General features: G+C 36.0%; 1 non-coding gene across 1 annotated transcript; it reads left to right on the top strand.

Moving 5' to 3' along the window:
* Positions 1-647: 647 nt before the first annotated feature.
* LOC128287394 (small nucleolar RNA R71) lies at positions 648-754 on the top strand. The gene has a single exon (XR_008278094.1). It is a non-coding gene; the product is annotated as a small nucleolar RNA R71 (small nucleolar RNA).
* The last annotated feature ends 12249 nt before the right edge of the window (positions 755-13003 follow it).

Below are 13003 nucleotides of genomic sequence, written 5' to 3' on the forward strand. Positions count from 1 at the left end.
TTTGAGTTTTGAGCCCTTGAATTGACATTTGTTGATTTTTAAGTGCTATCTCGGTATTCTAAAAATAAGTTTCTGATACCGAGATAAATTTTGTAAGCATCTCCTCAAGGTTTGGCTTTTTCTCCTATTCGTAAGGTGGTTGTTGAAAACCTAGAGGGTGTTGTGGCCTTTGATTGCCTTGACCACCCCAAGAGAAGTTGGGATGGTTCCTCCAACATGCATTGTAAGTATTACTATAGAGGTTATTCTGAGGTCTAGAGTTGTTATCCATATAGTGGACTTATTCTCCCTCAGTACTGGGGTTGAAGGATGGATAGTCTGTGTTGTGCATCCCTCCTCCATTTGCATCACACTGCATTACTCGATGTACCTGTGTAGAACCAAACAAACCATCAATATTTCTATTCAAAATTTCTACCAGATTTGAAAGCATAGTAACCCAGTTGACGTTAAAAACGCCGGCTGCTTTTATCGGCTTTGTCCTCATGACTTGCCACTAATAATTGTTCAGTGACAGCTCTTTTAAGAACTCATAAGCCTCTTTAGGGGTCTTATTATTGATGGTTCCACCAGCAGCTGCATCGATCATTTGTCTGGTTGAGGGATTCAAACCGTTGTGGAAAGTTTGAACCTGTAGCCAAAGAGGTAACCCATGGTGAGGGCACCTTCTCAATAAATCCTTGTATCTCTCCTATGCATCGTAAAGTGTTTTTAAATCCATCTGCACAAAAGAAGAGATATCATTCCTCAACTTTGTCATTTTAGTCGGCAGAAAATATTTAAGCAAATTTTTTTCAATCATTTGTTCCCAAGTAGTGATTGACCCTCGAGGTAACAAGTTCAACCATTGTTTAGCCTTATTCCGTAATGAAAAGGGAAATAACCGAAGTTGAATAGCATTATCAGAAATGCCATTGGTCTTAAAGGTGTCACAGAATTCCAGAAAATTTGCTAAATTAGTGTTTGGATCCTCGTCCTACAAACCATCAAACTGAACAAACTGTTGTATCATTTGAATCATGTTATGTTTCAGTTCAAAATTATTTGCAACAACACCAGGTCTAACCATACCCAATTCAGTTCCTATTAAATTAGGCTTAGCATAGTCGTACATAGTACGAGGGGTAGGATTCTGATTCACTAGATTTGCGGCAACCACAAGAGGCAGCGGATTATTTTGATTTTCAGCCATCTCCTCTGTGTTATTGGTATCATTCTCGTTCTCTTCCTCTATATAACGTAGACTTCACCTTATCTCTCTACTATTTCTACGAGCTGTGCTTCCAATTTCGCTGTCAAAAAGTGGAGGTCCTGACGAGTTTCTTTTAGTTATAAATTGTAAAAATCTACCAAAAGCAAATAAATGAAAAATTAGTAATTAAAATAAAAAATTAAATTGCAATAACAAAATAAAAATGGCTAAAGTAATAAAAATTAAGTGTTCCTAATATCTTAGTCCCCAGCAACGACGCCAAAAACTTGATGGTCGCTAAACTAACTAAAAATTCGACTAAGGCAAGCACATATATCGAACAGTAGTATAGTTATGGTGAGACCGGAAATATCGTATCCATAAGGACTAAAAGTACTAGTAACTACTATCTTTTTATTATCTAGCCTAAAAATTAAAGAGATGTTTTAAACTAAGATTAACTTTCTAATTAACTGAGAACACGACAGAGATTAAAGTTGGAAAATACTTTTGGAAGACTAATGGAGAAGACAATACCCAAGGAAGAATCCACCTAGACTTCACATTACTTCTGAATTAGACGATTTATTCACTTGACTTAATCCGTAGGAATCCCTAGCTTATGTTAATATCTCTCTCGAGACTAAAAACAACTTACTCTAGGTTGATTAATCGAAATCTCTTTCTAATTAAAACCCCTATTGTCTCGTTAACTCGATCTATGGACTCCCTTATTAGATTTGACTCTAATCCAATAGATTTATGTCGTCCTATCGCTAGGATTGCGTGCAACTCCGCTTAATTATGGAAGACCTACTCTTAAACAGGGACTTTTACTCCATTGAATAAGCACATCAAAACCTAATTAATATCCTGGAATATTAAAGCAAGGATTAAAACTCATAACTAAGAATAAGACAAGTATTTATCATATAATTCAAATAATAATAAGATCTATCTTAGGTTTCAGCTTCCTTAGGTATTTAGGGAGTTTAGTTCATAACGATAGGGGAAAACATCTCAAAATTGGGAAAACAACAAAGCAAAAAGAAACTCAAAGAACTTTTAAGGAAATTAAATGGAGATCTTCAGTCTTGAAGTAAATCCTGCTTCCGAGCTGATTTTGATGGCTATCTTTGAGTGTTTTCCGCCTTCTGCTCTGTTTCCCTTTTTGATCCTCTTCTAGGTTGTTTATGTGACAGCCCTAATTTGACCCTAGTCGGAAAGTGGTTTCGGGACCACAAAACCGAATATAAAAATAATTAATCGATATATTCTAAACTTATTATATGTATAAATGCATGTGTGAAAGTTTCATACTTCGATTTGGTTATTTGAAGGTGAAATTTAGTAAATAGGATTTATGTGTGACATTTTTGAAATGTGATGGATTAATTTAAAATGGTCTATTAAAGTATGTTATAAAAATAAGGGATTTGCATGTCAATTCATCCATATATGACATGTAGTGGCCGGCCATGATGGAATTATATATATAAATAATATGTATTAATAATTAGTTAGTGGTTTTATATATATTTTTTTTATAACTTAGATAAATAAAAGGTTAGTAATAAAATAATGAAAATTGGGGGGGTGAAGAAAAAAAAAGTTCATTTTTGTTCTTGCTTGCCGAATTGAAAAGAAGAGAAGGGGGGAGACTTTCGGTCATTGAAGGAGAAGAAAGGTTAGTGAAACGTATTGGATTTTTGAAATTTAAGCTTGTTTTAGGTTAATCATCTTGTTTCTTACTTAGCCCATGCCAAAAAAATTTTTGAATCTTGATGGATGAATGGCACATTCGGTTATGGTTAATGAGGAAATAATTTGATTTTAGCCTTTAAACTTTGAGGAAGAAATTGTTGTTGCAAGAAGTTGAGCTTATTGATAGTATAAATTTTTATTGCACTTATGGTAATAGCCGAACATGTAGTTGTTTAAGATTTTGAACAAGTGCCGTTTAGGTGTTCTAAATTGTCTAAATTAGATGTTCAATCATCTAAGGGTTTAGCATTGTGCATTCTTGTTAAGAGTTTGATTTGAAATCATGAGATTTTGTTGACTTGTGTTTAAATGACATTCGGTCATGGTCTACGGGTGTTTGTTAATCCGGTTTAAGTGCATAGGTGCTAAATACTTTGTATTGGAAATTTTGATGTATAAGTAGAAATTAATTAAGATGATATTGGGTAAATTCTTAGCTTAGTTGTGTTAAGTATTTGGCAATAATTATAATAATGAATATGAGAGTGTATATAAATACGTGATTGTGCATAACTTAAGTAATCGACTAAAATATGAAAATTTCATAAGTATATATATACTTATATGTATGTTAGTGCCTTATGTATACATCTTGTGTCACTGAGACATTCGAAAATAAATATGTATTAAAGTTATATTTGTAGTTGTTTAATGTGACTTACCAAGTACACAAATTTGAAAGCGAAATGGTGATAGACTTAAGTGGTAAATTGATTCAAATGAATTGGTTCTAAACTGCATATGGATGCCGTATGATTGTGTTTGATTGGGACGTAAATTGTTTGATTTAGCTCAAGAGCTTAGAGGATCAAAGTTGGATAGGGGAAAGGAAAAAGAAATCGAATAGCCGTTGAAATCGGTCGACAACATCTGAGGTAAGTCTTTAAGTAATGGAACTTAGCTTATGATTTGATAAAGCAATTATATATATATATATGCATATATGTGTGAATGTTAATCGGGGATTAAATCCGAGCTTGGTCTCGAAGGGCTTTTGAGCCAGTGTCAAAATCCGAGCTTGGTCTCGAAGGGCTTTTGAGCCAGTGTCATAACCGAACCTAGTTTCGAAGGGCTTTCGGGCCAATGTCATAATCCGAGCTTGGTCTCGAAGGGCTTTTTGAGTCAGCGCTAAGAATCGGGCTTGGTTCCGAAGGCGTCTGTGACGGCATAATATTGAGTTGAAAACTCGTAAATATTCGTACGAGAAATCATATAATACATGTTCAAACAATTTTAAACAAATGTGCTACTTACAGTAAGATAACTAGGTAAGTAATTTACTCTCGTTGAGAATATGATTATGTTAAATTATGACTTTGAAATTGGTAGGGATGCTTAGACCATTATTTAAAATCATTCGAACGTTTATGATCTGATTATGATGTATGAGTTCCGAATTAGAGAGTTCAACTTCACAAATGTGAGATGTAGGTGTATATGCATGAGATTGACACGGAAATGTGAGATGAACGTATTCGGCTATAGAATGAATTTAGTTGGATATATATATTGCTTTCACCTTTGTGATATGAATGATAAAAGTAGTACCTTAGTTATTTTCTATTGGGCCAAAGGATGAAACAAACAAACTTAGATATTATTATGCCATTCTTTTAAATGATTTCATTATTTAAAACTTACTAAGCATCGAAATGCTTATTCTTTTGCTTTAATTCTCTGTTTTATAGATTTTGTTCGTCAGCTATCGGACTTGGGAGTGTCAAAGTCGAAGTCGTCCACACTATCTAAGCCCTTTTGGTACTCTTTTAGTTGAACTTTGATAATGGCATGTATAGGGTTGACTTTTGATGTTAATTAAGTACCTTTTTGGTAATGTATATATGTATAGCCATGCGAAAATGGCTTGTATATTTTGAGTATAGCATTATAATCATTTTGTATATATGGTCTTATGATATGGTTATTGAGTGGTATGGAAATGCTTGGTAATGATTAGCCATTGGAATGGCTAATCATGATCATATTTGGTGCTATGTATGTCAAATTGCTAGCTAATCCATGGAAACCATGAACTAGGTAAAATTTACCACAAAATAGATTCAGACAGCAGTAGTGACGTGAATTTGAAAAATCACTAAAAATAGTAGAAATGGAATGAAAAAATGAATAAGTTACGCAAAAAATCTTGATGAGTCTATTTTCATATGGAAGAAGCAAAACAGGTATATGAGCTATATTTTATGAGATGTTTAAATTTTTGTGAAACAGGGCCAGAGCAATTTCTGGATCCCCTGTTATGACTTTGGAAATTCACCATAAATTTTACAAAGATAATTATAAGTCATGATTTATATGTACAGATTCATTATTGAGTCTAGTTTTATTAGAAACAAACGGCATAGTCATTGAAGCTCTGTACAGGGAGATATCTGATTCGAAATACATAGAGGTCAGAGTAGTCAAACCCTGAAACAGGGGAGACTTTAACCAATAAACTGTACTAATTGGCCTGACCAAAAATTCTAGAAAACAATTAGTAGATAGATGTATGAGTCTAGTTTCAGGAAAAATTTACGGAATTGGATTTCGAGTTTTGGAACTCGAGATATGATTTTTAAAGCAACTGTGATGTAGTTAGCCAGCTTGTCTGGAAATTTTAAAATGAGTTGTATGAGCTGTTAAAGTAATGAATTAAGTCCGTTAACACCTCGTGTTCGACTCCGGCAACAGTCTCGGGTACGGAGCATTACATTTTTATTGGTATCAGAGCCACGGTTTAGTCGGTTCTAGGACTACCGTAATACGTATGGGTCTAGCTATACATGCCATTATGTGTTTATCTGATAGTGTGGTGATTTCTGATAGTTAAAAATGTGTTTACTTATAGTAATGGATCCCGATCCCAACCGAGCGATAGCTGATGATGTTGAGAGTGTAGCGCCTGCTCCCGCGCATGGGACAGCGTCGGTGGACTCTCAACCTGTTGCTAGTAATCAGAACGATGAAGCTAGACAGGCTTTTTATAGCGTGATGAATGATTGGTTCAATCAGTATATTCGAACTAATACGGCTATTCCACAACCCCCACTTCCGACTAATACACCCCCTGCAACCGTGATACCTCCGGTGATTGATCAGATGAGGTTAAATAAGCCCCAGTTGATGTAATCCAAAGCACGGCTCTCAATTTAAAGCTACGATGATGATGATGCCGAGCAAGCTGAATTTTGGTTGGACAACACTATTCGGGTACTTGATGAACTATCTTGCACACCCGATGAATGTCTGAAGTGTACTATTTCTTTACTACGTGATTCTGCCTACTATTGGTGGAATACGTTGATTTCTGTTTTGCCCAGAGAACGAGTAACTTGGGAGTTTTTCCAAACTGAGTTTCGGAAAAAGTATATTAGTCAGAGATTCATTGATCAAAAACGGAAGGAATTTCTTGAACTTAAAGAAGGTTCCATGTCTGTTACTGATTATGAACGGAAGTTTGTGAGGCTTAGCCGGTACGCTCGAGAATGCATTTCTTCAGAAGCTGTAATGTGTAAACGTTTCGAAGATGAACTGAATGAAGATATAAAACTGTATGTTGGCATTCTTGAAATCAGAGAATTTGTAGTACTTGTTGAGCGAGCTTGCAAAGCCGAAGAGCTCAGCAAGGAGAAAAGAAAAGCTGATATGGGAGCAAAAGAGTTTCGTAAGAGATCTTCGAGAAAGCCCTTTCAATAGTCATCGAAGAAATTTAGAGATGAGTCAGGCCGATCTAAAGACACTTCGGGTTTTTCCAGACGAGATCGTGATCGACCCCCTGTGAGTACGCGAGTCACTTCAGTTGCCAATGTTGAAAATGATCGTCAGGATAGGACAGAGTGCCAGTATTGCGGTAAATGGCATTCGGGGAGTTGTAGATTCCATGACCGCTCCTGTTATAAGTGCGGATCAGCTGACCACTTTATCAAATATTGTCCGAGACTGTCTGAACAAAATGTAAATCAGAGTGGGAAACTGGGTGCTACTACAGCACGAGGTAGGCCACCTAGGAATACGGGGAACGCTAGCAGCGGTCAGAGAGGGTCTAATGATGTTACCACCAAATCTGAGGCTCGTGCTCCTGCTAGAGCTTATGCTATACGTGCATGCGAGGATGCTTCTTCGCCTGATGTTATTACCGGTACTTTCACTCTCTTTGATACTGATGTGATTGCTTTGATTGACCCTGGATCTACTCATTCTTATGTATGTGAGACTTTAGCATCCAGTAAGACTTTACCTGTTGAGTCTACTGAGTTCGTTATTTGAGTGTCGAATCCCTTGGGTCGTTATGTGCTTGTCGACAAGGTGTGTAAGAAATGCCCCTTAATAATCCGAGGCTCCTGTTTTTCGGCCGACTTGATGCTTTTACCGTTTGATGAATTTTATGTTATTCTCGGTTTGGATTGGTTGACCGCTCATGATGCAATTGTGAATTGCAAAAGTAAGACTATTGATTTGAGGTGTGCAAATAATGAGATAATCCGAGTTGAATCTACTGTTTTGAATGGATTGCCAACAATAATATCCTCGATGTTAACTAAAAAATATGTGAGAAAGGGGTGTGAAGCGTATCTTGCATACGTACTTGATAATAAAGAATCAGAAAAGAAACTTGAATCGGTACCAGTAGTTTGTGGATATCTGGATGTTTTCCCCGAAGAATTATCGGGGTTACCACCTGTTCGAGAGGTAGAGTTTGGCATCGAACTTGTACCTGGGACTACACCGATTTCGATAGCTCCATATCGTATGGCACCAACGGAATTAAAGGAATTGAAAGCTCAGTTGCAAGAGTTGATGGATAGAAGTTTCGCTTGACCGAGTTTTTCACCTTGGGGTGCACCAATATTGTTTGTGAAGAAGAAGGACGGAACCATGAGGTTGTGCATCGACTATCGTCAGTTGAATAAAGTGACAATAAAGAATAAATATCCGTTACCGCATATTGATGATTTGTTTGATCAACTAAAAGGAGCCTCAGTGTTTTCAAAGATAGATTTGAGATCGGGTTATTATCAGTTGCGAGTTCGAAATTCAGATATACCCAAAACTGCTTTTAGAACGAGATACGGTCACTACGAGTTCTTAGTGATGCCGTTTGGACTCACTAATGCCCTCGGTATTTATGGATTTGATGAATAGGATCTTGAGACGATTTGGATCGGTTTGTAGTTGTGTTTATTGATGACATTTTGGTCTATTCGAGAGATGAAACCGAACATCTTGAGCACACGAGATTAATGTTGCGATTTTACGGATAAGCGGTTATATGCTAAGTTCAAGAAATGTGAGTTCTGGTTGAGAGAAGTTAGCTTTTGGGTCATGTGGTATCTGCGTCGGGTATTCGAGTTGATCCGAGCAAAATTTCAGCCATACTTAACTGGAAGCCTCCGAGAAATATTAATGAGGTTCGAGCTTTTGGGACTTGCTTTACTACAGATGGTTTGTAAAGGGTTTCTCGATGATAGCCATACCAATGACGAAACTACTTGAGAAAGATGTTAAGTTTGAATGGACGAAAAATGTCGAAAAAGTTTCGATCAACTAAAACTTATTTGATGAAGCTCGAAGACTAGTGCAGCCCGAATCGGCAAAGAGTTTGTCATTTACGATGATGCATCCTTACTTGGGTTGGGTTGTGTATTGATGCAAGAAGGTCGAGTTGTAGCTTATGCGTCGAGGCAATTGAAGCCACATGAGAAAAATTATCCAACCCATGATCTCGAATTAGTCGCCATCGTATTCGCTTTGAAAATATGGCGACATTACTTATTTGGTGAGAGGTGCCATGTATTTTCGGATCACAAAAGTCTCAAATATTTGATGACTCAAAGAGATTTGAATCTGCGACAAAAACGTTGGCTTGAGTTGTTAAAAGATTATGAGCTTGTCATTGACTATCACCCGGAAAGGCTAATGTGGTTGCGGATGCTTTAAGTCGTAAATCACCGCTTGCTTTACTGACGATGAATGTACACTTGTCATTCTATCCGATAATGTGTTAGTAGCGTAATTAAAGGCCAAACCATTGTTGATTCATCAAATTCGTGAAGCTCAGAAAGTCAATGATGAATTGGTTGCAAAACGGGCTGAATGTGTTTCGAATATGGAATCGAGTTTCAAATTGATGATGACGATTGTTTGAGGCTCGAAGTCGTTTGTGTGTTCCAAGAAATTGAACTTATTTCGATGATTACGAGCGAAGCTCATTGTAGCCGAATGTCAATTCACCCGGGAGTACGAAAATGTACAACAATCTGAGACGTCAGTTTTGGTGGCATGGTATGAAACGAGACATTTCCGATTTTGTTTCAAGTGTTTAATATGTCAACAAGTGAAAGCGGAACATCAAGTGCCTCTGAGTTTACTTCACCGATCATGATACCGAATGGAAATGGGATCGAGTCACGATGGATTTTGTATCTGGGTTGCCATTGTCATCGAGCAAGAAAGATGCGATCTGGGTTGTGGTTGATAGACTGACAAAGTCGACTCATTTTATTCCTGTAAGTACGGATTATTCCCTTGACAAGCTAGCTGAAATGTATGTATCTCAGATTGTAAGGTTACATGGAGTACCTATTTCTATTGTGTCAGATAGAGATCCGAGGTTCACCTCACGATTTTGGAAGAAATTGCAAGAAGCTTTGGGTACCAAGTTGCATTTTAGCACCGCTTTTCATCCCCAGACTGATGGTCAATCCGAGCGGATAATTTAGATACTCGAGGATATGTTGAGATGTTGCATCCTTGAGTTTAGTGGTTCATGGGAGCAGTATTTACCTTTGATTGAATTCGCTTACAACAATAGTTTTCAATCAAGCATTAAGATGGCACCTTACGAGGCTTTGTACGGTCGTAAATGCCGTACACCGTTGTTTTGGACCGAGCTCAGTGATAGTAAAATCTTAGGAGTTGATTTGATTAAAGATGCTAAGCAGAAAGTAAAAGTAATCAAGGAAAGTCTGAAAGCAGTTGCAGATCGTCAGAAGTCGTACGCGGATTTGAAACGAAAAGACATTGAATATCAGGTCAGAGATAAAGTGTTTTTTAAAGTTTCACCTTGGAAAAAAATGCTCAGATTTGGCCGTAAGGGCAAATTGAGTCCGAGGTTCATTGGGCCGTATGAAATATCCGAACGAGTTGGGCCGGTTGCATATAGATTGATTTTACCCCCTGAACTTGAAAAGATTCACAATGTTTTTCATGTTTCGATGCTTCGACGTTATAGATCTGATCCTTCGCACATAATTAATCCATCAGAGGTTGAAATTCAATCTGATTTGAGCTATGAAGAAGAACCAATTCGTATCCTAGCTCGCTAGGTGAAAGAGTTGCGAAACAAAAAGGTTCCTTTAGTAAAGGTGTTATGGCTCAAACACGGGATCGAAGAAGCTACTTGGGAAATCGAGAACTCTATGAAGGAGCGTTACCCAAATATATTCACTGGTAAGATTTTCGGGGACGAAAATTCTTTAAAAGGGGGAGAGTTGTGACAGCCCTAATTTGACCCTAGTCGAAAAGTGGTTTTGGGACCACAAAACCAAGTCATAAAAATAATTAATCGATATATTCTAAACTTATTATATGTATAAATGCATGTGTGAAAGTTTCATACTTTGATTTGGTTATTTGAAGGTGAAATTTAGTAAATAGGATTTATGTGTGACATTTTTGAAATGTGATGGATTAATTTAAAATGGTCTATTAAAGTATGTTATAAAAATTTAGATTTGCATGTCAATTCATCCATTTATGACATGTAGTGGCTTACCATGATGGAATTATATATATATATATATATATAATATGTATTAATAATTAGTTAGTGGTTTTATATATTTTTTTTTATAACTTAGATAAATAAAAGGTTAGTAATAAAATAATGAAAATTGGGGGGGGGTGAAGAAAAAAAAATTCATTTTTGTTCTTGCTTGCCGAATTGAAAAGAAGAGAAGGAGGGGGGAGACTTTCGGTCATTGAAGGAGAAGAAAGGTTAGTGAAAGGTACTGGATTTTTGAAATTTAAGCTTGTTTTAGGTTAATCATCTTGTTTCTTACTTAGCCCATGCCAAAAAAAATTTTGAATCTTGATGGATGAATGGCACATTCGGTTATGGTTAATGAGGAAATAATTTGATTTTAGCCTTTAAACTTTGAGGAAGAAATTGTTGTTGCAAGAAGTTGAGCTTATTGATAGTATAAATTTTTATTGCACTTATGGTAATAGCCGAACATGTAGTTGTTTAAGGTTTTGAACAAGTTTCGTTTAGGTGTTCTAAATTGTCTAAATTAGATGTTCAATCATCTAAGGGTTCGGCATTGTGTATTCTTGTTAAGAGTTTGATTTGAAATCATGAGATTTTGTTGACTTGTGTTTAAATGACATTCGGTCATGGTCTACGGGTGTTTGTTAATCCGGTTTAAGTGCATAGGTGCTAAATACTTTGTATTGGAAATTTTGATGTATAAGTAGAAATTAATTAAGATGATATTGGGTAAATTCTTAGCTTTGTTGTGTTAAGTATTCGGCAATAATTATAATAATGAATATGAGAGTGTATATAAATACGTGATTGTGCATCACTTAAGTAATCGACTAAAATATGAAAATTTCATAAGTATATATATACTTATATGTATGTTAGTGCCTTATGTATACATCTTGTGTGATTGAGACATTCGAAAATAAATATGTATTAAAGTTATATTTGTAGTTGTTTAATGTGACTTACCAAGTACACAAATTTGAAAGCGAAATGGTGATAGACTTAAGTGGTAAATTGATCAAATGAATTGGTTCTAAACTGCATATGGATGCCGTATGATTGTGTTTGATTGGGAAGTAAATTGTTTGATTTAGCTCAAGAGCTTAGAGGATCAAAGTTGGATAGGTGAAAGGAAAAAGAAATCGAATAGTCGTTGAAATCGTTCGACAACATCTGAGGTAAGTCTTTAAGTAATGGAACTTAGCTTAAGATTTGATAAAGCAATTATATATATATGCGTATATGTGTGAATGTTAATAGGGGATTAAATCCGAGCTTGGTCTTGAAGGGCTTTTGAGCCAGTTTCATAATCCGAGCTTGGTCTCGAAGGGCTTTTGAGCCAGTGTCATAACCGAACCTAGTTTCGAAGGGCCTTCGGGCCAATGTCATAATCCGAGCTTGGTCTCGAAGGGCTTTTTGAGTCAGCGCTAAGAATCGGGCTTGGTTCCGAAGGGCATCTGTGACGGCATAATATTGAGTTGAAAACTCGTAAATATTCATACGAGAAATCATATAATACATGTTGAAACAATTTTAAACAAATGTGCTACTTACAGTAAGATAACTAGGTAAGTAATTTACTCTCGTTGAGAATATGATTATGTTAAATTATGACTTTGAAATTGGTAGGGATGCGTAGACCATTATTTAAAATCATTCGAACGTTTATGATCTGATTATGATGTATGAGTTCCGAATTAGAGAGTTCAACTTCACAAATGTGAGATGTAGGTGTATATGCATGAGATTGACACGGAAATGTGAGATGAACGTATTCGGCTATAGAATGAATTTAGTTGGATATATATATTGCTTTCACCTTTGTGATATGAATGATAAAAGTAGTACCTTAGTTATTTTCTATTGGGCCAAAGGATGAAACAAACAAACTTAGATATTATTATGCCATTCTTTTAAATGATTTGATTATTTAAAACTTACTAAGCATCGAAATGCTTATTCTTTTGCTTTAATTCTCTATTTTATAGATTTTGTTCGTCAGCTATCGGACTTGGGAGTGTCAAAGTCGGAGTCGTCCACACTATCTAAGCCCTTTTGGTACTCTTTTAGTTGAACTTTGATAATGGCATGTATAGGGTTGACTTTTGATGTTAATTAAGTACCTTTTTGGTAATGTATATATGTATAGCCATGCGAAAATGGCTTGTATATTTTGAGTATAGCATTATAATCATTTTGTATATATGGTCTTATGATATGGTTATTGAGTGGCATGGAAATGCTTGGTAATGATTAGCCATTGGAATGGCTAATCATGA

The sequence above is a fragment of the Gossypium arboreum genome, chromosome 13 (assembly GCF_025698485.1).
Source record: "Gossypium arboreum isolate Shixiya-1 chromosome 13, ASM2569848v2, whole genome shotgun sequence".
Classification (NCBI taxonomy): domain Eukaryota; kingdom Viridiplantae; phylum Streptophyta; class Magnoliopsida; order Malvales; family Malvaceae; genus Gossypium; species Gossypium arboreum.